The sequence below is a fragment of the Orbicella faveolata genome, unplaced genomic scaffold (assembly GCF_042242905.1).
Source record: "Orbicella faveolata isolate gen_17 unplaced genomic scaffold, um_ofav_v1 contig_3, whole genome shotgun sequence".
Lineage (NCBI taxonomy): Eukaryota > Metazoa > Cnidaria > Anthozoa > Scleractinia > Merulinidae > Orbicella > Orbicella faveolata.
In genome coordinates this window covers 17387209-17411145 of record NW_028301558.1, presented here as the reverse complement: position 1 = coordinate 17411145, position 23937 = coordinate 17387209, and the positions used below count along the sequence as shown (strand labels likewise).

General features: G+C 37.8%; 1 pseudogene across 1 annotated transcript in view; it reads left to right on the top strand.

Moving 5' to 3' along the window:
• Window positions 1-1554: 1554 nt before the first annotated feature.
• The window catches only part of LOC110046102 (uncharacterized), a 28540-nt pseudogene continuing 6157 nt past the window's right edge, over window positions 1555-23937 (top strand). Inside the window, exons 1-4 of the transcript XR_016209926.1 lie at window positions 1555-1696; window positions 9768-9923; window positions 18920-19364; window positions 21532-21762. The product of XR_016209926.1 is annotated as an uncharacterized LOC110046102 (transcript). The remainder of the gene's footprint in view (window positions 1697-9767; window positions 9924-18919; window positions 19365-21531; window positions 21763-23937) is intronic.

Below are 23937 nucleotides of genomic sequence, written 5' to 3'. Positions count from 1 at the left end.
CACGATTTATTAGAGAAAGGTGCCAAGACTGACATAGCGATGTTGATCGCGTCCTCCCGCTCAAATCCGACCGGAAACGAACTTGATTAGTGAACCTCTTTACTTTTGGAAATAAGGCGCCATATTCGGAAAACCTTAACTTTTTTTTATTTTATTGAATGTACCTTCGTAATCTACAAATCTTAAGGTTTCAGATAATTTATACTTTACTGCATGGGGTTTGCGTGCAATGTCCGACCATAATTTGGGGTATACTGATACCTTAAGGGCATCATTGATTATTTGAAAATCTGGCATGTCTAGCCCTCCTTGTTCTTTTGGCCCTATCATTGTTTCGTATTTAATTTTAGCTTTATTATTCCTAAAACGTGTGTAATTGCTTGATTTACCACGGCGGTGAATTTTGATGCAAAGTTAGAACAGATGTGTTATAAACGAGCTTGGAAATCTCTAAGGATTTTAGAATCGTTATGAGGCCGTAACTGTAAAGTGTAAGGTTTCTAGGGTACCACTGGTTAAGGAGGCCTTTCATTTTGTTTAGTTTCTGTTCAAAACATTTTTGCTGTAAACAATTTCATTATTATACGAGATATTAAATTCTAGTGCGAGTATAGAGTTGGCTCGCCAAGCAATTCCAAGGGGTTTTGCTGTGTTTTTGCGACTTGCGCCTAACCACATGCCTTCAGTTTTACTTTTATTTATTTCTATGCCAGAACATACTTGGAAGTTTGACAAAAGTTTGAATAAATTTGTAGCAGATTTCGTGTCAGAAACAAAGGCAGTAGTGTAATTTATAATGCATATGATCCGTGCACTTTATGCTTTTAAGAATGAGCTAAGGATTAATTCAAAGAAACAGTGTAGACCTGACAAGAGAGATGAACTCGGAAAATGAAGGCGTTTATCAGGAAGGATTTAATTTGCTCTCAAACTTTAAAACTTAAGGGATTTGATTACGTAATTTTCTAGGAATTTGAAGTTGGCTCAAGGGCACAATGACATTGCACAGAGGGGAGTCGAGTGATATTTTCCCATCAAATGTGTTTGGTATTCTGTGGGTAAAATTAATTAAAATTCACTGTCGATCTTTTCAAATGAATAAATATTGCATTACTTTCCTCTAAAACAAGCAGGTCTAGCAGAACCTGTTAATCGTTATACCGTTTTGACATTATTTATGCATGCTGGAAGTATTGTCAACGCTCTGCTGATTTCTTTTTTACGTATTAAAAATGAGAATGAAATGGAAGTTAACAACAATAAAAACCAAAAGAGACATCAGCTCGTCAGAGATTTAATTTTTGTTTTTCAGAAATCGTTTTAAATGCCGTAAACCCATGGCAAGATCGCGAAGACATGACAGTTTGTTTGGGTCAAAATTCCAAGAACCACACTGATGTTAAAACAACACTTTTATTAGCAAAGACAAAGTAATCAAAGACAAGACAAATCTAAGAGTGGTCGTCCACAATAAAGCTCGTCAAGCGTAATAAAACCTGCTTAACTTAGCTTGCTTATGATAATTCTAGTTACTGATTGGCAAGTTGAGGACAAAGGGTAGGCGTTGGTTGACAGACATTAGCAATTGCATGGTTGGAAACGGAATAAGCTGAGCGCATCCCTCGCTATCAGCCCGCAACAGCTTGCAAGTTGTTATCGAGTCTTACCTGTTCTGGTGGATAAGTCGAAAGTATAGGTGAGTTTGTTATGTTATGAATGCGTATTTTTTTTTCACAGAAAAAAGCGGTCAAAGTTGTGGGCAATGTTGTAGCAAACAAATCTTGCGTTTTAGGTCATATTAAAAGAAGAAATGGTTCCGCGTACTTTCGATAATCTAGCTAAATCGTGATGAAGACTAAGGTGTATTTCCTTCCGACTTACTTAAGAGACTCTTATTTCATGTAGCTGATCATTGTGTTATAGAAATGCCAGTACGATTCATTTCTAAACGCTGCACATGTTGAATCTCCCGCTTGACGGAATTTCAAGTTGAAGCACGATGGCTATCGAGCGATTTTCTTTGAATGACCAATCTGAGCACTTTATTTTCAGTTTCTCTCAAATCTTTTCTTGATTACTTTCCAAACGCGATCAAGACAGTAAGACTGCCGGCAATAACCTGGAAAATACATTGCTACAAACCGGTTAGGACCACGGATTCTACTGACGGATGCCATCCTTTAGTCCTGGTTAGAAATTTCCACTGTATCCGAGTATTTACAGCGCGTTTTCTGATTTTAACAATGAACAAGAACAGGCTTGATAATGGAGGTGAGCTCAAGAAAACATTGTCGTCTTTTTGAGGGTGGTTTTAAAGCTCAAACTTGAAGGATTTGATAGGGAAGTTTTCTCGGAATTCGAAGAAGACTCAGACAGCGCTGAAGGCATAAATACATTGGAAGTCAAGCGAAATTTTCCTATCAAGTATGCTCGCTATTCCCAGAGTAAAGCAAACCAGCTTAGGGACCGTTCATTTTTTACGAGGGAGGGGGGGCTGGTGGGATTTGGGAAGCACCATTTATAAATCACATGACCCCCCCTCAGCTTACCAATTTTTTCACATGGCCCCCCCTTATAGCGGTCATTTTTTGGGATGACCCCCCCCCCAAAAAAAAAAAATTAAACAAACAATTTTTAGATTTCAACTTTTTTAATATTTCTCTATTATCCCCCTACTTCACGTTATTGTGCTCACTATGAAGACAATATTTACAATCCCTATACTACAGAGAGCTGTTGTTTAAAAAACAAATCAGAAGAAAGAGAAGTCAATTTCGGATCTCCTAGTTATGGCTCGCCCTGAGCGTGTGGCATTTGGCCTCTCATTAGCATCTTCCTCATCTGAATTGATGAATGCAAGAATGACGTCACCAGAGTCATCTTCTCCCCCAGAGTCAATGGCATCACTGTCATACTCATCATTGTCACTTTCATCCGTTTCACTGCCGTCAGCACTTTCTCTGTTGTCACTTTGTGTCAATGTCCTGGCATTTCTCAGTGTTGGTTGGCCAGCTCTGAGAGGACTCTTCTGCTGCAAGCATGAATGTCTTACAATTGCCTTTACTTTCTCACTCTTGCTGCTTTTCAAATGCTGCTTCAGCCCGTGGTGGTTCAAGTACTTGTTTAGTTCTGGAACACGTAGCTTTTTAAGCTTGGTTAGATCTTCGCACAACTCAGTCCAAGAATAATCCTCATATGATTTATCTTTTGCGTCCCTACTTAACTTTGCCTTTTCTAGTGCTCTCTTTTTCCTTTTAAATTCCAGCACTTCAAGATGCTGAAGATAATCCACCACAAACTTTGATTTGAAAATAAACTTATCTGCAAATAGAGCAACGCTCTCTGGGTGAGAGCACAGAGCAATGGTGGAAAAGTGGAATGTCATATTGAAAGATGTAAAGGAACACGATTCCACCCTCTTTCAGTCCAATGGGCTTGCTTTAAAGTAGGGCAAAGAATTTGCCCACAGTTTTAATGTAAAACAGATTAAATGTATAGAAGCTAAGTTGACGAAGGTCACGCAGGACATGGAAGCAGTAGAAAATAAGAAGAGCAGTTATAACAGCATATTCAAGGGCATACTCAAACAGTACATCAATAAAAGGAGAAGGGAAAAAGAAAACCGCAGAAAGTCAAATGAAAGAAAGAGGAAGCGGACTGAAAATAACGTCCAACGAGTTTATGGAATCTGTGTTGGAAACCCGCTAGGAAATGATCTTCCACAATGCCTTGTGTACCCTCCTAGAACGGCCGTCCCGGAAGAGTGTATTAAAGGGACACAGTCAGCTTTGGGACCGCGCTAACCTGGACACTAGTTTTCTCACTTTGAAAAAAGTTTACCTCAACCTGAAATCTAAGTACATCCGCTTTAATCTTCACATTGTTTTGCTTGATTTTCAATCGTTTACTGAATAGCCTGTTTTGAGTGTGCGTTTGCTCATTCTATGATACTATTTTTATCATATTTGGCTAAAAACAGTATGGATCGCGTCTCTGTGATATGCAAATTAGCTATGAAATGGCATCTAATGCGCATGTGCTCCAGCTGACTGTGTCCCTTTAAAGTTGAGGATGTTTCCGCGTCGTCATTTAGAAGAGATGGCCCATATATCGCACAGCTCTTGGAAGGGAATTATTTCACCAATGCTGCAAGAAGCAGAATCACCACCAACCTTGAGCAGGAAGTCAGAGATTATGTTTACACCTTCATGTGCCCTGAAGAGTACACTCTGACCGAAAGCATTGCTGCTTCTTGCAGCATTGGTGAAAGAGACTCCCATAGCAGGACAAGCGGCGACGAAGAACTCAACGACAGTGAAGATGAAGATGAGTGCCAGTGAAAGTTGCATTCGAAAATAACAGTGTTAAATACTTCTTTTCAGTAGCTACAAATGCTTTTTGTCGCCAAACGTTTTTTTAAAGCAGAAGCAAAGTTTGTAATAAATTTGTATCCTGCCTTCTATGTTTATTCTATAGCAATTTTTTTGATATTCAAACATTATGCCATTTTAAAGTTTTACTAAAATATTTCACGTGACCCCCCCTTTTTCCCTTATTTTTTTGGGATGGCCCCCCCTCGAAAGCCATTTTTTTTCGCATGGCCCCCCCCCAAATCCCACCAGCCCCCCCTACCTTATAAAAAATGAACGGTCCCTTATGTTAATCTTACGCTTTCTAGATCAACTTACGGTTGTCCATGTAATGCACATTAATCAACAATGGATTAACTTTTAAACAAGCGGGACTTTAAACAAGCGGGACTTAGCCCGATGCAAAGTACAGATCAGCGTTCTTTGTTCGAAAATAGTGCAATAATTATTGTCATCCGATATGGTGAATTCGGTCCAGTTTGGATGAAACTAAGCATTTATTTTTTCATAGAATGGAAAGAGGCATGGGTTCATCATCCGATAGCTTTATTCCCTTGTTACGCCGAGCTTTTAACGACATAATTATAAACATCTGTTTAGGGTTGAAATTCTAAGAACTGCACTGACAATAAAATAATACTACAACTTATCTATAGGTAAATCATAGATCTCAGTTTTAAGCAAACTGCATCTTCACCCATTTCTGTTCTTGTATACATCTTGACTCCAAATATTAAAGCGCTGAAGTCGATTTTGTAGTTCTGTAGTTCAACTGACTCGTGCGGTCAATTGCGAAGGCTCGCTGTGATCAGTTCAAAATGAAAGAGGAACAAATTGAGGTGGCTGCTGGATGTATTCAACACTCCTAACAGTCTGGCCTCTCTTGGAAATCCCATGCATTGATCGATTCTAATGGTTCTGTTAAAGTTGATCCGTTATTACTCTCTAAAACATTCTGAAAAGAAACCTGATGTAGCCGAATTGGCCGCTATTCCCTTGTCTTAGCCAGACCTTACGTGAACGACTCGGACAAGTTCTTGGAATCTATTCTTGACGGGTTGAAACTTTAAGGAATGCTTATTTCTATCTTAGGGAGAAAAAACGAAAAGTCTCTTGAACGCCTGCAACGACGAGCTGCGAAAATCGTATACGGTTTTAAACCTGACATAGCCACGGAAACAATACTCGAGAACCTACGCTGGCCGCCTCTTACAAAAACCATGGAAAAGCACTGTGCACTGTTAGTTAACAAGTGCTTGGTCGGAGAAGTTCCCCTATACTTTAAAGACTATTTCCTGTTACGCTGCCAGAGCGACAACCAACATGTTTTTAACAGATGCACTAGATCGTCAATCACTGACATTATACTTCCCAAATTTCATTTAGATGTCGCTAAAAAGTCTTTTTATTGTCATGGTGCATGCACATTTAATAGCCTTCAAACGAACGTAAAGATTTTGCCACCCAAGGAACGTTTCAAGGCTATCTCCGATTTTTTTTCTTAGGTTATTTTTTAGAACATTTTCAATTCGATATCTAATTTTTATGAGAACGCTATTACCTTTTTAAGCTTTTTAATTTTTTAAACATTTCTGCGTATCTTTTAAAGTAGTTAGTTTTTTATAGATATATATTATTTATACATGCTCTTTTTATTTTACGTTATACAGGGCCCCCGTTCATACCAGTCCTGCGACTGAAGGGGTCACCCTGTTTAAATATCGATTATTATTATTATTATTATTAATATTATTATTAAACTCTGGAAAAGGAGCTTCTATTTTATTTTGGTGGTGATATGTCAGGGGCAGAATGATATCGAAAGATAAACGAAGGAAAGTTTAAGAGCTAAAAACAATTAAAATGTATGATCTTCTATATTCTACGGCCCCTGAATTTTTCTCTGTCTACTTCAATTCCAACCGCTAAAAGAAGCTAAAATTATAGAATACTTGTCCTCCGAGATAAATGACACTCTTAAAATCTTATTAGTAAATTAATATATTTTTTACAACAGATCAGCTGTCGATACATTACCTATAATGTTTAGCTTTATTTTTAAAACATTTTATACTGCATTTTGTGTTATTCATATTTTAGTGTAGATATCTTAGTCTTCTCAGTTTGCATTTTGTATTAGTCTGCGTCCTCTTGTTAGTGTGGGTTTCTCCCAGGCTACATGATTTGACACTTTAATAAAGTTTTATCATAATTATTCAGGGTGGAAGCTAAAAACGCATGACACGAACTATTGGCCAAATTTAGTGTTCGCGCAGCAAACATTCCATTCAGATCAAAACTGAAAACTGTCAATCTAAGCCGTTTCTTTCTAAGCATTTCTCGGTGTTCAATAGCAGTGAAACTTAAAGAAATTTTAGTACTTAGATTTTTGAATAGCCTTGCAGATTTAAATTAAAGACCTTCCTCAGTTACACCCTCGACCGAGATAATGGTAAGAGGTTTCTACTGTCTCAATGAAAATGACAGACCTATCTTCGTGCTTCTTGGTCGAGACCATGAATCTTCATCATGGAAACTCCTGCATGGCTGAAACTGTTCTCTTGGCCATCTAACTTACAGTGTTACACTGTGCAAGTGAAATTTGCATTTAAATTTGTTTGGTGTGGATAAAACAACCTTGTTCAAGGAAAAGAAAGACGTTTCAATGGAGTTTTAAATCAGTGCTTTCACCTTAATATAATTCGTTTTAGGTAACTTATTGGTTCAAAGAATGGAACCGAATCACGAACGCATTTCTGGGAAATCAAATAAGTTGAAGAACTCTTTCAGTAATGTGATGTATTTATTTAATACTTTCTATTAGGTTACTTCCCCTTTCGTTCATCGTTTAGTTTATCAAAACATTGACTACATGAATTTATCTGCAGTATTGTGAATGTCTAACAAATTTTGAATTTATTTTCATGAAAATGTATAACAATCGCGTAGGTAAAACTATGAACTTAGCCACAATATCTGCAGACTTCAGTTCCAGTGTCGTTTATAAAGAACAGTTGCTTTCACAAAATTGCTGCTCATTGTTGTATCTTTCTTGATAATATTCTTCCAATTCAATATCTCAGAAAGGGTAGTGGTAACATCTTATGGACGGATTGTAAACTCTTGCAACATATTAGAAGAGAATTTTGCATTTTTTGGAGACACTCAAGCTACCAGTAGGTCTCACTTGAAGTTCTAGAGAATTGAAGCCACAGAATTAGCTTTTCTGAGAAACAATGTTGAAGAGTGCACTAAGAACATCACATTATTTAATTTCAACTGTTAGAATCATTTAGATAACTAAGCGAAATAAAATATCAGTATAAAAATTTAAAAAAATTAAATATCTGTCTATGACAGTAGTGGTAAAGTTTAGTGAATATTGGTTTCAAAGTCGTGACAAAGTTGCCATCTGCTTTGGTGAATTTAGTCCAGTTTAGATGAGAGTAAAAAAGACCTGATTATAAAGGTTTGTTTGAGGTCTCCCACTGACAACGAAAAAAACATTATGGCGTAAGCCTAGTAGGTACATCTAAGACCTTAGTTGTTAGCAAAATGCATCTTCATCCATTTCTAGCTCTATTCCGGCTTGTGTAAGTGTTGAGTCAAAAAAATAAAACTCTAACGTCTACTTTGTTGCACTAAGTTCACTTGAGTAATGTCATTTGCTAAGACTGACTGTGATCACTGAGTTCAAAATGAAAGAGGAAACAAATTGAAGTTATCGTTGGTTGTATTTAATACTCGTAACAATCTTGGCTGTCTTTGAAATCCTATCCCCCAAGGTAAACTTTATTCTTGGAAACTAAAATCTTACCACATGACTATGAGCCAAGTTAAGAGTTTATGAATGCGTACATTCGATTTGTTCAGGTCAAACTGACTGCTAAAACTGACATGTCAACCTAAGCATTTCTTTGCGGTGTGGTCCACGGCGACAAGACATAACACATTTAAATTTAAGTACTTTAAGTTTTGACGGGCCTTGCAGGCTTCAAATTAAAGACTTTCTACAACTACATCTACGACGTATAATATTAATAAACCCTTACTTATGTTGCGTTGAGAATGACTGATCTGCCGTTTAGGCTTATACCCGCCGAGCTTAACTCTTGCTCTTTGCTCAAGAACATCTTCATCATGGAAACTCCTGAATGGCAAAAACTGAGACTACAATAGCACCGCTAGCATCGATCTTGTACAACTTTCACAGTTCCACTTCACTTCCATTGTCGTTTAGAATTAACAGGTACTTTCACAACATCGCTTCTTATAGCTTTCTTGAATTATATCCTTCCAACTGAACATCGCCGAAATGGTAATGTTTCGTGAATTTCGCTATATAATCTAAAGGTTGTTAAACTCACCAAAATATTATTGGAAAAGAAATTTGCATTTTTGGGAGACACTTAAGCCGCCGGTTGGTCTCACTTGAAGTTCTAGAGTATTCAAGCCACATAACTAGCATTTCTGATAAAACACTTATATACTTCAGTTCAAAGGTGAAACGTTTCTGTGCTAGGCTATTCAGGTTCCATGCAACCAAAGTTGTGAAGGCTATTTCTGAACGCCGCTTCCACTAACTCGACAGCTTACCATACTTCGGTCTTAATTCCGACTAATTAGAAATTTATATTTCATATAACCAGTGTGCTTCATGCTTTTAAGAATGAACTAAGAATTAATTCAAAGAAACAGTTTAGACCTGACAAGAGAGATGAACTCGGAAAATAAAGGCGTTTTTTAGGAAGGTTTTTTACTCTAAAACTTCAAAACTTAAGAGATTTGATTACGTAGTTTTCTAGGAATTTGAAGTTGGCTCAAGGGCACAAAGGCATTGCACAAAGGCAAGTCGAGTGATATCTTCCCATTAAGTGTGTTTGGTATTCTCTTAGTGACGTAGCTTAAATTATCTGGCACATTCTATAGAAATTAACAGTTGTCGATCCTTGGAAATGAATAAATATTGCATTACTTTGTACTAGAGCAAGCGCGACTTAGCCCGATGCAAAGTGAAAGATAAAGATCACCTAGGAGAACCTTTCAGTTGTCAGTCCTTTTGACATTATTTAAAATGCAGGCCGGAAGTATTGTCAAGTGAATTCATTCCAGATAAGAGGAGAATAAAACTAAAGTTAACAACAATAAAGACCAAAAGAAACAACAGCTCATCAGAGGTTTAATTCCTCGTTTCGCAGAAATCGTTTAAATGCTGTAACTCCCCTGGCCAGAGCGCGAAGACATGAAAGTTTGTTTGGGTCAAAATTCCGAGAAAGTTAAAACAACTTTATTATTAGCTTACGCAAATCTAAGACAGCTCGCCCACAATAGAACTATTCCAGCGTGATAAAAACCTGCTTGACGTGTTTATGATAATTCTATTTTACTGATTGGTAGGTTGAAGACAAAGGGTAGGCGTTGGCTGACAGACATGCGCAATTGCGTAATTGGAAACGGAAAAAACTGGACGCATCCTTACCCATCAGCCCGCCACAGCTTGCAAGTTGATGTCGTTGAGTCTAACCTGTCCTGGTGGATAAGTCGAAAGTATAGGTGAGTTATTATTTTATGACTGCGTGTTTAAAACAATAAAACCAGCGGTCAAAGTCGCACGCAATGTTGTAGCAGGCAAATATTGCGTTTTTATATGTCATATTCAGTACAAGAAGCAATGGTTTCGCGTACAGTTTCGATGAGGTAGCCAGATCGTGATGAAGGTTAAGGTGCATTTTACTCTAACTTACTTAACAGACTTTTATTCTATGTAGCTGATCTACGTGTTCTGGAAATGCCACTACGATTTAATTTTATACGCTGTAAATGTTGAATCTCCTGCTTGCAGCAATTTCAAGTTGGAGCAAGATGGCTATCGAACGATTTTCTTTCAATGAAAAATATAAGCACTTTATTTTCAGTTTCTCTCAGGTCTTTTGATAGTTACTTTCCAAAATTGACTAGGACACGAAGACCGCAATAAGCGGGAAAATACACTGATACAGACCGGTGAAGACCAATTCTGACCGTGGGTTCTTTACCGACGTGACCATTCTTCGGTACTGATTTGAAATTCATACTCATAATATTTTCACTGCTTTTAAGAATGGACCAAGATTTAACACAGAAAGGGGGAAGCAGACTTGATAGGAAGAAGTGAACTCGGTAAAAAGAGGGCGTTTTGTCGAATGTTAATCAATAAACATTGACCGTTCTGCTTTCATCTAAAACAAGCGCAATTTGGCCCGATGCGAGTGAAATTAAAGATCGCTCAGGAGAGCCAGCCCTTAAGTCTTCCCTTGTTTTGCGGATAGTATAAGAAGTAGTTTCATCCAGTTTGGTGAATTAAGTTCAGGTTAGATGATAAAAGTACATATTGAGGATAACAGAAACCGAGAGGAGCTGGCATAGGTTCACAGCTTGAGTTATTCTCTTTTTACAGCGAAATTGTGAACATATATTCACTTATAAATATTTGACTGGGTAGGAAATTCCAAGAACTGCACTGCTACAACCTAGCTAGGTAAATCAAAGATCTTAGTTTTCAGCGAAATGCATCTTCAACCGTTCCCGTTCTTGTGTGCGTCTTGACTCAAAGCATGAAAGCTCTGAAGCCCATTTTGCTCCAACTAGTTGAACTGACTCGAGCGGTCATTTGCGAAGGCTCGCTGTGACAAGTTCAATATGAAAGGGAAACAAATTGAGGTGGCTCTTGTTGTATGTAATCCTCCTGATAATCTGGCCTCTCTCGGGAATCCTATGCATTGATCGATTCTAATCGTTCTGTGAAAATTAATTTGATATTACTCTGTAAAAACAACTCGAAAGGAAACTGGATGCAGCCAAATTGGCCGATGTTTCCTTGTCTGTCAAGAATTTAAATTGACCTTATGTGAACAATCCACAGTTTCTTGCTGGCATTACAGATTTAAATTAAAGACGTTTTACAATTACATCAACAACCGATATTTTAGTAAGAGCTTTCTGCACTGTCTCAATGAAAATGACTGACCTATCTTCATTCGTGCTTCTTGGTCAAGACCATCAATCTTTATCATGGAAACCCTTGCATGGCTGAAACTGTTCTGTTGGCCATCGAAGCTACGGTGTTGTATTGTCCAAGTAAAATTAGCAGCTTAATTGGTTTTGTGTGTATAGATGAAACAAACTTGTTCAAGGTAAAGAAAGTTATTTCGATGGAGTTTTAAGTCAATGCTGTCACTTAACTATAAGTCGCTCTAGGTAACTTATTGGCTCAAAGAATGGAACTGAATCACGAACGCATTTCTGGGAAATTTGACAAGTTGAATTACTCTCTCAGTAATGTGATGTATTAATACTTTAGATCCGGTCATTTCTGCTTTCGCTCATCGTCTGGTTTTTGAAAACATTCGCTACATGCGATTATTTACAGTATGTGTGAATTTCAAACGAATTTTGAAATCATTTTATGAAAGTTTACTGATGTATACTAATCACATAGTTAAAACCATGAACTTGGTCACAATATCTACGGACTTCAGTTCCATTATCGTTCTTTGTTCTTAAAAGAACAGATACTTTCACCAAATAGCTTTTTATATCTTTCTTTATGATATTTTTCCAATTCAACATTTCAGAATGGGCAATGATAATACCCTATTGATTGTGAACTCTTGCATCATATTAGAAGATAAATTTGCATTCTTGGGAGACACCCAAGCCGCCAGTTGGTCTCACTTGAAGTTCTAAAGCATTTAAGCCACAGAATTAGCTTTTCTGAGAAACAATGCTGAAGAGTGCACAAAGCATATCACATTATTTTGATTTCTTAGCGAGTTTTGAAAAAAATCTGTCCATGACAGCAGTGGGAACGTCTAGTGAATATTGGTTTCAAAGTCGTGACAAAGTTGTTTCCAAAATTAACACAAAAGTAATTTTCTTCACAAAGTTATGCCAAAACCACGTATAAAAATAAACCTTTTCGTAAGTTCAGGACAGAAAGAAGGCGTTGCAACAATTGGAGACAGAATAAACTGTGCATACCTTTCCCAATCAGCCAGCAACAGCTTGTAGATTTTGGCTACTCCGTTTTAACTATCCTGGTGAATAAGTCGAAAGTAAAGGTAAGTTGGTGTAAGATGACTGGGTGCCTTTTTGAAAAACTTTCAAAGTTTTCATGCTGTTGAACAGATCAATAGAATTACGGGTTCTTGAATCTTATTACAAGAAGCCATGGTTCCGCGTCCTTTCCATGATCTAGCTATATCACGTTGAAGACTGAAGTGTATTTCCTCCCTACCTCATTCTTTGTTGCTGATCAACGTGTTGTCGGAAGTGGACGATTTAAACGCTGCTCGTGTTGATTTCTTCTGCTTGTCACAATTTCAAGTCAGAGCCAGACGGTCATCGAATGGTGATTTTTTTTTTTCGAATGAAAAATCTCAGCACTTTATTTGAAGTTTCACTCCATTTCTTGATCAGTTCATCCACACGCCTCAATAATTGTTGTTTCGTGTGAAGAGGTTTTGTGCGAGGCGACAGTATTCTGGTCCCAAGCAATGCTCTTAAGACCATCTCTGAACGTAGCTTCCATTGGAATTGACGCGTACCATCCTTCGGTCGTAATTACAAATTTATACTACATCTGTTTGCTTTCTGCTTTTAAACAGGGAGTTTTAAACAGTTTAGACTTGAGCTGAAGGCGATTTTGAGGATGGTTTGTTAAGCTTATAATTAAAGGATTTTATTACGTAGTCTTCCGTTATTTTCGCAACAACCGTGATCCGTCACTATTCTTAGAGTACAGTGAACCATTGTCGTTTAGAATTAACAGGTACTTTCACAGCATCGCTTCTTATAGCTTTCTTGAATTCATTATATCCTTACAATTCAACATCGCAGGAAGGACCATGATAATGCCCTCTTACTGTTTTTCAGTAATGCTTCATGAATTTCGCTATGTAATTTAAAGATTGTAGAACTCATCCGAAATACTATTGGAAGAGAAATTTGCATTTTTGGGAGAAATTTAAGCCGTCGGTTTCTTTTTAAGAAAATTAATGTTCAAAGTTATGAAGGGCCGCAGCAGTACAATTCAATAGAATCAAGCATCGTCACATGACGATGATTCAGCTAGCTAGATTAGATTAACGACGAAGGCCGGGTTTATTTTTCCTCCTGACTTAAACGAAACAAACTTTTACTCTATGCAGATATTGAATTCCTCTGCTTCTCTTAATTTCAAGGTAGAACAAGACGGCTATCGAATAATACATTTTCTTGGAATAAACAATTTAAGCCGCGCTTTATTTTCTGTTTCGCTTCATTTCTTGGTTATTTTGTAAATCAATAAACATACGCAAACCTTAATAACCAGTAAAATACATTTATATACATTAGTTTTGAGGTGAAACGTTTCTATGCGAGGCAGCGTGGCCGAGTGGTTTAGGGCGCTGGATTTGAAATCTGGGGGGCCCTGGTTCAAATCCTTCACCCTACTGCTATCTGGATTTGTTCTCGGTAGTCCCGAGTTCAACTCCTCGACTGCGTTGTGTAAATAGCCAACTGGTCAGCCTCCCACTAGTTGGGATTCTTAGTAGTTTATTTTCTATTTGCAATATTTGGTTACTTATTTACAGTGTCCCCAATTAGCACAATAGTGCTAAATACATTCGACATTTAAATAATTTTTAATTTTTTTTTTTAAATATTCAGGTTCCATACAACCAAAGGTCTGAAGGCCATTTCTGAACGCCGCTTCCACTGACTCGACAGCGTAGATCCTTGGTCTTAATCCTTGGTCTTAATCCTTGGTCGAGGAAGATTATTTGCTTTGAAACTTGCAAACTTAGTGGATTTCATTACGTAGTTTTCTAGAAATTTGAAGTTGGCTCAAGGACACAATGACATTGCACAGAGGGAAGTCGAGTGATATTTTCCCATCAAGTATGTTTGGTATTCTCTGAGTAAAATTAATTAAAATTAACTGCAAATGAACGTTGCATTACTTCCTACTAAAACAAGCGGAACCTAGCTCAGATCACCCAGGAGAACCTTTTAATGCACGCCGGAAGTATTGTCAAAGCTCTGTTGAATTCTCTCCAGATATTTAAGATGAGAATGATACTAAAAAACCAAAAGAGACATCATTTTGGCAGAGGATTAATTCCTTGTTTTTTTCAGATATCGTTTTAAGTGTCGTAACCCTATTGCCAGATCGCGAGGACGTGAAAGTTTGTTTGAGTCAAAATTCCAAGAACTACACTGACGTTAAAACAACACTTTAGCTAAGGCAAATCTAAGGCAGCTCGTCCACAATAAAGCTCATCAAGCCTGATAAAACCTGCTTGACGTGTTCATGATAATTCTAGTTTAACTGATTGGCAAGTTGAAGACAAAGGGTAGGCGTTGGCTGATAGACATGCGCAATTGCGTGATTGGAAACGGGAAAAACTGAGCGCATCCTTCGCCATCAGCTCGCAACAACTCGCAAATTGTTGTTATCGAGTCTAACCTGTTCTGGTGGATAAGCGGAAAGTAAAAGTGAGTTGTCATGTTATGAGTGCGTATTTTAAAAAAAAAACCAGCGGTCAAAGTCGTAGGCAATGTTGTAGCAAACAAATCTTGCGTTTTTAGGTCATATTACAAGAAGCAATGGTTCTGCGTCCTTTCGATGAGGTATCTAGATCGTGATGAAGGCTAAGGTGTATTTCCCCCTAACTTGCTTAACAGACGTTTGCTCCATTTTGCTGATTAACGTGGTCTAGAAGTGCCACTATGATTTATTTTTATACGCTGCACATGTTGAATCTCCTGCTTGCAGCAATTTCAAGCCGGAGCAAGATAATTATCGAACGAGGTTCTTTGAATGACCAATCTAAGCACTTTCATTTTCAGTTTCCCTTAGATCTTTTCTTGGTTACTTTCAAAAATGAATTCCGACACAAAGACCGCCAGCAATAGCCAGGAAAATACACTGCTACAACCCGATGAAGACCACGGATTCTAATGGCGGGTACTATCCTTCAGTCCTGGTTAGAAATTTATACTGCATATTTACAGTGCGCTTTCTGCTTTTAAGAATAAACTAAGAATTAATAGAGAAATGAAGGAAACAGGCTTGATAATAGAGGTGAACTCACAAACTGTAGTCTTTTTGAGGATGTCTTTTAAAGCTCAAACTTCAGAGCTTAAAGGATTTGATAGGGAAGTTTTCTTGGAATTCGAAGACTTAATCGTGAAGGCATAAATGCATTAGAAGTCGAGCGATATTTTTCCGTCAAGTATGCTCGCTATTCTCAGAGTAAAGCAAACCAGTTTTTGTTAATCCTATGCTTTCTTCATGAACTAACGGCGGTCGAATGCAAATTAATAAATATTGGATTACCTTCATCTTAAACAAACGGAATTTAGCCCAGTGAAACGTAAAGAGCATCGTCCTTTGTTTGAAAATAGTGCAATAATTATTGCCATCCGATGTGGAGAATTCAGTCCCGTTTAGATTGAACTAAACATTTATTTTATCACAAAATGAAAAGAGGCATAGGTTCATCAGCCGATAGCTTTATTCTCTTGTTACGGCGACATTTTAACGACATAATTGTAAACATTTGTTTGGGGTTGAAATTCCAAGAACCGCACTGACAAGAAAAAAAATACTACAACCTATCTATAGGTAAAACATAGATCTCAGTTTTGAGCAAAATGCATCGTCATCCGTTCCTGTTCTTGTACATGTCCTGACTCTAAGTAATTATTAAAGCGCTGAAGTCCATTTTGCTCCAACTAGTTCAACTGACTCGTGCGGTCAATTGCGAAGGCTCGCTGTTCAAAATGGAAGAGGAACAAATTGAGGTGGCTGCTGGATGTATTCAGCACTCCTAACAGTCTTGCCTCTCTTGGAAATGCTATGAATTGATCGATTCTAATGGTTCTATTAAAGTTGACTTGTTATTACTCTCTAAAACACTTTGAAAAGAAACCTGATGTAGCTGAATTGGCCGCTTTTTCCTTGTCTGTCAAGGATGTAACCAGACCTTACGTGAACGACTCAGACGTACAAGTTTCTTGGAATGTATTCTTGACGGGTTGAAACTTCAAGGAATGCTTATTTCTATCTTAGGGAGAAAAAAACTTTTGAAAAGGAACATTTTATTATTTTGGTGGTGATATATCAGGTGCAGAATGATATCGAAAAATAAACGCAGGAAATTTAAAGAGCTAAAAACAATTAAAATGTATGATCTTGTATACTCTACGACCCATGATTTTTTCTCCTTCTCCTTGAACTACAACTGCTAAAAAGTGCTACAATATTATAGAATAATTCTCCTCAGAAATAAAATGTATTCTTGACATTGGCTATGGGCCAAATTCAGCGTTCGCTCAGCGAACATATTCCACTCAGATCAAAACTGAAAGCTGTCAACCTAAGCCGTTCCTTGCTAAACATTTCTGGATGGTCAATGGCAATGAAATTTAGTGCTTAGATTTTGATTCAAGTTAGCCTTGTAGATTTAAATTAAAGGCGTTCTTCAGTTACATGCACAACCCATATGACATTGGTAAGAGGTTTCTACTGTCTCAATGAAAATGACTGACCTATCATTATACCTGAAACTTAATAATTCGGGACCATCAGCCTTCATATCATCACGGAAATTCCTGCATGTCTGAAACAGTTTTCCTCGCCATCGAAGCTATAGTGTTGTATTCTCCAAGTGAAATTAGCAGTTTAATTTGTTTGGTGTGTATAGGCAAAAGCTTGTTCAAGATATAAAGAAAGGTATTTCGATGGAGGTTTAAATCAATGGTGTCACTTTAATATAAGTCGCTTTAGTTAGTACGCTGGACCAAACTGTTCTGGATCAACGTTTTATGACGACAAAAAATTAAATAAGCAAAGGGACGCAAAGAAGACTTGAGTTATAGTGTGTTTAAATTTGCAGACTGAATCACAAAAATATAGAAAATAACGCGATTTATCATAAGAAATAATAGTCACGTTTTTCATCGACATCGTTATACCATTGTTGTGAGAGGAACATCGCTACGCGTTTGTGGATTTTTTTCACGTGCCTTTAACGAGGTGGCATGAGAAAAGAGCGATAATCTATCTAAACAGCACTATAATCCTATGACACACATCAGATACATGAAAGATTCAAGTCGTGATACTACCACCAAAGGGCCTCAGCAAAGTTAGTTCAAGCTGTTATGTAATAAAGTGCGAGGAAAGACAAGCTCCTAGTAAATGAGCCCAAAAGAAAGGTCCGGAAGCTTTCCTCGAAGCACAGAAAGAAGTTTCTGAAGTGTTTGGCCGACAACGCTTTAATACGGCAGTATCATGTGCAATTGTGGCTTACATGAAGCGCCAGCCGGCGAGCTTCAAAGCAGGTGGAAGATCGGTCTTGTGGCAAGAACAGTTTAAAGACTTTAAAGAAGATCGATGTCTGAAGACAGTAACGTATTTCAGTGGCCAACTAAGTTGTAAGCCTTTCTCGTGCTTTTTTGTCTGATCCTTGAAAAAAATCCACCAACACGTAAAGATGTTCTTCGCAAAACAACACTTCAAATGTGACTCTTTTTTCTCAGAAATCACGTGATTTTGCACACTTTTGTGATCCAGTTCCCAAATTTGGACAGGCTGTAACGCACGCGTTATTCCTTGCGTGATCAATATAAAGACAACTTTCCATGAGTGGAATTTAATAAGCTATAAGACAATCAAAAAATTATTTATGACACTTTGCTTGTTTTATTTTTGTGTGTGTAAAACGTCGATCCAGAACAGTTTTGTCCAGTTTTGTCCCGCACCCAAAGATTTACAGAGTATTCCTGAACTTAATCACACTGTGTGCGTGCGATCGTGTCACGCGTCTGTTGATATTCTTATTAGTGCGGCCTTTAATATCAATAGTAAGAAGTGACTAACAGGGGAGAAAGAGACAAGTTGTTTCTTTCTTCCCTCTCGGCAATTCGTGCCTCTTACGAAAAGCTCACCCCCATGTAAAAAAAAAAGAAATGTTGTCACGCACGCACTTCTAGTCTCGGATAACACATCTTCAGTCAACGTAACATGGAGGACTTTCAAACGTCTTCCAAATGGAAAACCTAAAGGCGCATATTGAATAACGTTTTAGTGGCTACTACTGGTTGAATCAAATGACACAAATAACACAGATTGATGATACATACAATAATACTTATATGAGACTTGACAGTAATTGTTTCTCTTCGAAGTCGGATATGAGCATGCTCTGACCGTGAGAACGCATTTGGACATTTGCTCTTAAGCAAAATAACTTCACACGAGCTGGCTCAATGATGTTTTTTGGTTAAAGCGTTATCGGCAGATAGAATTTATTTCAGTAAAGTAAGGTAAACACATACACCTGCGAAAGTATAGATATAACACAAGAAAAGGAATATATTGTTAACTGTGGTGAAATAATTTTAAAGAGACAATCCGGAAGGCTAACTCGTAACTTCAGGACTGATAACTGACAGAAGGGCGTCAACTCAGCAGTCCAGTTAAGGGATGATTCTAAACCCAATGTTCCTACCGTTAACAGGTTTTTGCAGTCAATCATGTCAGACTTCCTTAGCACATACAAAGATAGAATTGTGAAAATGACCGAGGATTTCTTGAGAAACGTCGAAGAATTGACCAACGAAGCTACTAGACGGTTGAGTACACTTAGCAACATTTCTGAAGTCGCAGCAAGCATCGAGAAAGAAAAAGGCGAAGTTAAAGAGACATCTAGAGTCAACCAGTGCAAAGCACTCATAAAGAACTTTTTCACCGCTCTTCTTTTTGGGCCTTACCCGGAGCTATTAACTGAACTCGCAGACAGTTTCAGCATGGTTAAAGAAATGGAAAACAAACAGAAAGAGGACAAATCATTTCAACTTCCCAAGGTCATGCAGGGAAGGGTCGATTCTTTTAAGCACTACCTGGAAAAAGCCAAAGGAGAGTTGGAGGTGATTGATAAAGTGCTCGATGAACTGATAGAAAAGGTAAGTAGTTTACTATCCTCTACACCTCACCGTTGTAATCTCCGTTTCTGATATTTTTTTCCCGGGTTTTCTTGGGGTTAGACGATTAACGTTAACATATAATTGAGAGACGATTCGTTTATAGTATACTGTAAATTTACCCTCTCTGCTATGAGCGCGTGGCCGCTCACGAATTGAGACGAAATATTATCTTCATTCATGCAAATAATTTTTCATTGAGAGATATTTCTCGCAGTTAATATATCGAGAGGTCCAAAAGGCTTCGCACTATGATTTTGCTAAAGAGAAAGGTGGGACAAAGAATGATAACCATCTGTTTGGCATAATTAGCCACAAATGTGACGATTTTATTTGAAACTATAAACCGTTGAAACCATTAATTGAAATCTCTTCTGGAATGGTGGGGATGAAAAATCCGCCATACTGAAAGTTAAAAAAAGCTATAAACAAACTAACTAATACATGGACAGTCTGCACGTCGATGACTGGGGAGGTGGTGGGAAAAAAGTTTCGACTTAGCAATGAAGTAACTGTTCACAAGATGACGATGATCGCAAGAAGGGCCACGTGTAACATTTTGATGCCTTTTAGTTATCCCCTAGGACAAGCGCATCCTAGTGATTGGTCAGGAACGCCTTGAACCCGCAGACTGTTGAATATAACAGGAAATTCCTCGCACTAAAATGACATTATGGTTTCAGTTCTTCAACTTAATGTTTGTTTTTACCATCATGCTCTCATCCAGAGTGAAATTGCTTTCTGTGGTTTTGGATCAATTAGCGATTATGTACAACGTGCTCATACAGGCTCGGTAATTAAATACATCATTGATATAACTTGAATCCTACTAGAAATGAATCCACACTACGCTGGAGGAATTTGAAAACAGAATATTTACTTTGAAAAAGCGTCGAATGTTTTTCGTCCACACTACGCCGGAGGAAATTAAAAATGCAACAGTCACCGAGGGTAGGGAAAGCAGATGATTATTGTGAGGACATCGTTTTCAGAAAGCTCCGCTTTCAAAACGCTTTTCGTCCTCCGGTTTGAAGAGCGTTTTCGAAATGCTCCGTTTCCGTGACGGACCATTGTAGAAGGTAGGCCGATCTGTAGAAATACAGCTGCGTTCTTCAAATTCCTCCGGCGTCGTGTAGAGCTTTTGATCTGAAATTTGGCTGAAGGTATCTCAGAATGACTTGTTGTAAAACAACAGTTTTGGGCCATTCGTAGCCGAGTAATATTGACTTTTGTATAGAGTCTCTGTAACCTCCACGAATGAGCCTCTAGCCAGGGAGATTGCGCAAGCACTACCAGTTTCATTGACATTAAACCAGTAGTAACGGCAAAGGTTATGAGTGCGTTCGACGTCGTCACTTTAATATGTATACCTTATATATGAGTTCACTAGCTGACTTTCAGCTTCAGTCTATTGCTAAAATCGACATTTTTCATCAACAACCGATGTTTTACAGACAGATATGTCATAGTGTCATACTCCATACCAGTGAATTGAATTCAGTGAAGAGGTCCCCTGTATAAAATGTGATTTGTTGCTACGTTGCATGACGGCGCCTGTTTCCGTAGACCCACAAAAATATTTGTATAGAGTAAGCCCTCTAATTTTGTGCTTAATATTTTAACATTGACTCGTAATGTTTAAATGTAAAATCTTATTTGTAAAAGTATATTTTTTACGTACATTATTCAGAGCTGGAAGCACCAATGTAAGCAAACATTTGCAATCATGAAACAAGCTCCGTGCTACTGATTCGAAGGAGCGATTTTTGCTTCTAGTAAGAACGAAGCATATAGAAACAAAAGAAACCATTCGAATTCAATGGGATGCAAATGAGTGGCCCGGTTTCTACAATTTAGCCTAGATCTTGCCTTCAGAGTACTTTTCCATCGATTCCAAACAATATTCAGCAGATAAACACACATGGAGACGCGACGAGCATATGCATGGACACGACGTCATTCGCCCTTGAAGAATTTCTTTTTTTCTTTTTTGGCGAGGGGGGAAGGGGTGTGGGGGTGGGTGGAAAGGGTGGAAATTGGTGTCCCCAGATTTATACAGGAAAACTCGGTTTCCTTCCAATACCGGATTAGAACTGCGTTTTATCGAACGCAATAAATTACTTACCTACTTATTTGCTTACACCGACAGGTATATGAGGCAAAAGTAAAACACTTTGAAATCTCAGATGAGGAGATTGTTCATTTGGAACTTAATACAGCTAAAATGAATCGTGCATTAAAGGCATGTAAAACTATCTGGGCGAGGCCAAGAACGAAATCAACAATCTGGAGTCGGACATAGCTTCAGAAATGGAAAGCTATCGGATGAAAGTTGCAGCCATATCTTCTGGAATTGGGGCGACGCTGCTGATTGGTGGAGGTACATGTACGTTAATGATTTTTTGGGCAATATATAAAAATTCGCAGGTGGCCACACTTACATTCGAGGCATGATTTTCTGGAAAATTATTCATATTAACCGATATATAAGCAAAAATGGATTAGGAGACAACCAGTACATTAGTTACTGCCACAGGAATGTCGCTGATGGTCAGCGAAACACTTCTGAATTTGCTGGTTAGCAATAATTTCATCCAGTAGTCGGGTATTGATTCCATCGGATGGCTGGGATTTGGTTTCCATATGATCACACCGATCATGACCGATTGCTGAACTTTTCAGTTTTGTAGCAATCGTAGCGATCATACGGAAACTAGCTCTAGGAAAAATGACTGACAGCAAGTCTCCGCAAGCTTATGTCATACTTCCGTCACCTCCCAAAGCCCTGAGGCGGTTTCAGTTACTCCTAAAGTGTAATTGTAGTGTCAAATTCCTCAATTTAGATATTCAGTGTTTTTACCCCTGCCTGAATAAATGCTTGCACGATGAGAATTTTTAGAAAAATTGTTTTGCACTGATCAATGGCCTCTCTGTTTATAACAAGACATGGCACGGAGCGGGTGTTCAAACACTGTCGGTGGCAACGCTCAACTGTTAGAATAATGACTTTAGAGGGTATAATTTTTAAGTCAGCCGTTTAACATATGTTTTGGCCTATGTCATCTAGTTCCTTCTAGCTGGATTGAAAATTACTTGAAAGTGATTGCCTTGGGAAACTCAGCAAAACTATCATGGCTTCAAAACATAACTTCAAGGCACATTTTGGTATTATTTCAAGCAATTTTACCCAAACAGTGCCCAACTGTCGGCCCATTTAGCATTATTACTCAAAAGGTATCTCTTGAAGTGTTTTTTGTTTGTTTGTTTTTTTACGATTTATTCGTAATTCAACATACAGAATTTTTTGTCCTTGTATATTTGCCATGGCACCATAGCACAAGGGTATTAAATGTTTTGCATCACATCTGGTTTCTGCAAAATTCATCTTTTACCGATTTTCAATGTTTGTGTTTATCGTTTCCATGGAAGTATCGATAACCTTAGGATAACACTAAATTTCAACCATTACCAATTGCCAGTTTTCATGTGACCTCATCATCATCATTATTATTATTATTATTATTTTTATTATTATTATTATTATTCTAAGCCTGTGTCACTGCATTTTTGTGAAAACGCCGTGACAGGAATATGGGGTAGCTGCACGCTCCTAGTGATGGGCTCCTGCATAGACCTAGATCTTGTCAAGGTTTTTTTTATCAGATTCTTGACTTAATTTATTGAATGGTTGCGATTTTTATTTTGGATTGCGTGACAGTGCAAACCAGCGATTACCGATATAATTTTCACATCGATCCATGCAATTGATGGAACACTAGTAAAAAGTTCATTGAAAATGCTTGGTATGGTTCATAAAAAATTGTATCGAGACACCTTAAAATGTTGACATTTTAACGAACGCTTCTCTCTATAAAAATATACTAGGTAACTTTTAAAGCCTATGTTGCTTCGATGCTTCTTTTATTTCTTTCGTATTTATTCTTTAACCGATAAGATCAAATATATGTAGGATAGTTGTTCACCATGACCTGTAGTGCAGTTTTGTACAGGTTGGCCACATTCAGAATTAATTCATAATTAATTTAGAACGGTGCCTACTTTTGTTAGTGCGCACACGTTCTACGTATCACCAACCTTTACTTATGTGCTTACCCCTACTTTTTATCTTATGAAATTGATGTGGAAAGCCTATGCAGCGCCTGATAAGTTTCTGGTTGTGTGGAAAAGCTATTTAGACAATATTTTCGTTAAACCAGAGGAGAGAGCTCTGTCAGGACGCCATTGGCGCCGTTGCGACGATTTTGTCATTAACTCATCCAAAGTAGTTTTATTTTGTTACCATTTGCCAAGTAGTTTGAAGATCTTCATATATATCTTTGTATTTATGTTAAGGCGAATAAAACAGAAAAACTCTGTGAAGAAATAATTTTTCGTTCTTTTAAGGAAAAATGCTGACATCAGCATTTTTATTTCTGAAAAATGAATTCCAACAGCCCTTCCTGAGATCTTCTTTTTCCACATATTCCTGATTCGGGAAAAAACCTTTGTATTTAGTAGGTACCATCCTTAATCCTCGTTTGCTATTGTTTTTCTA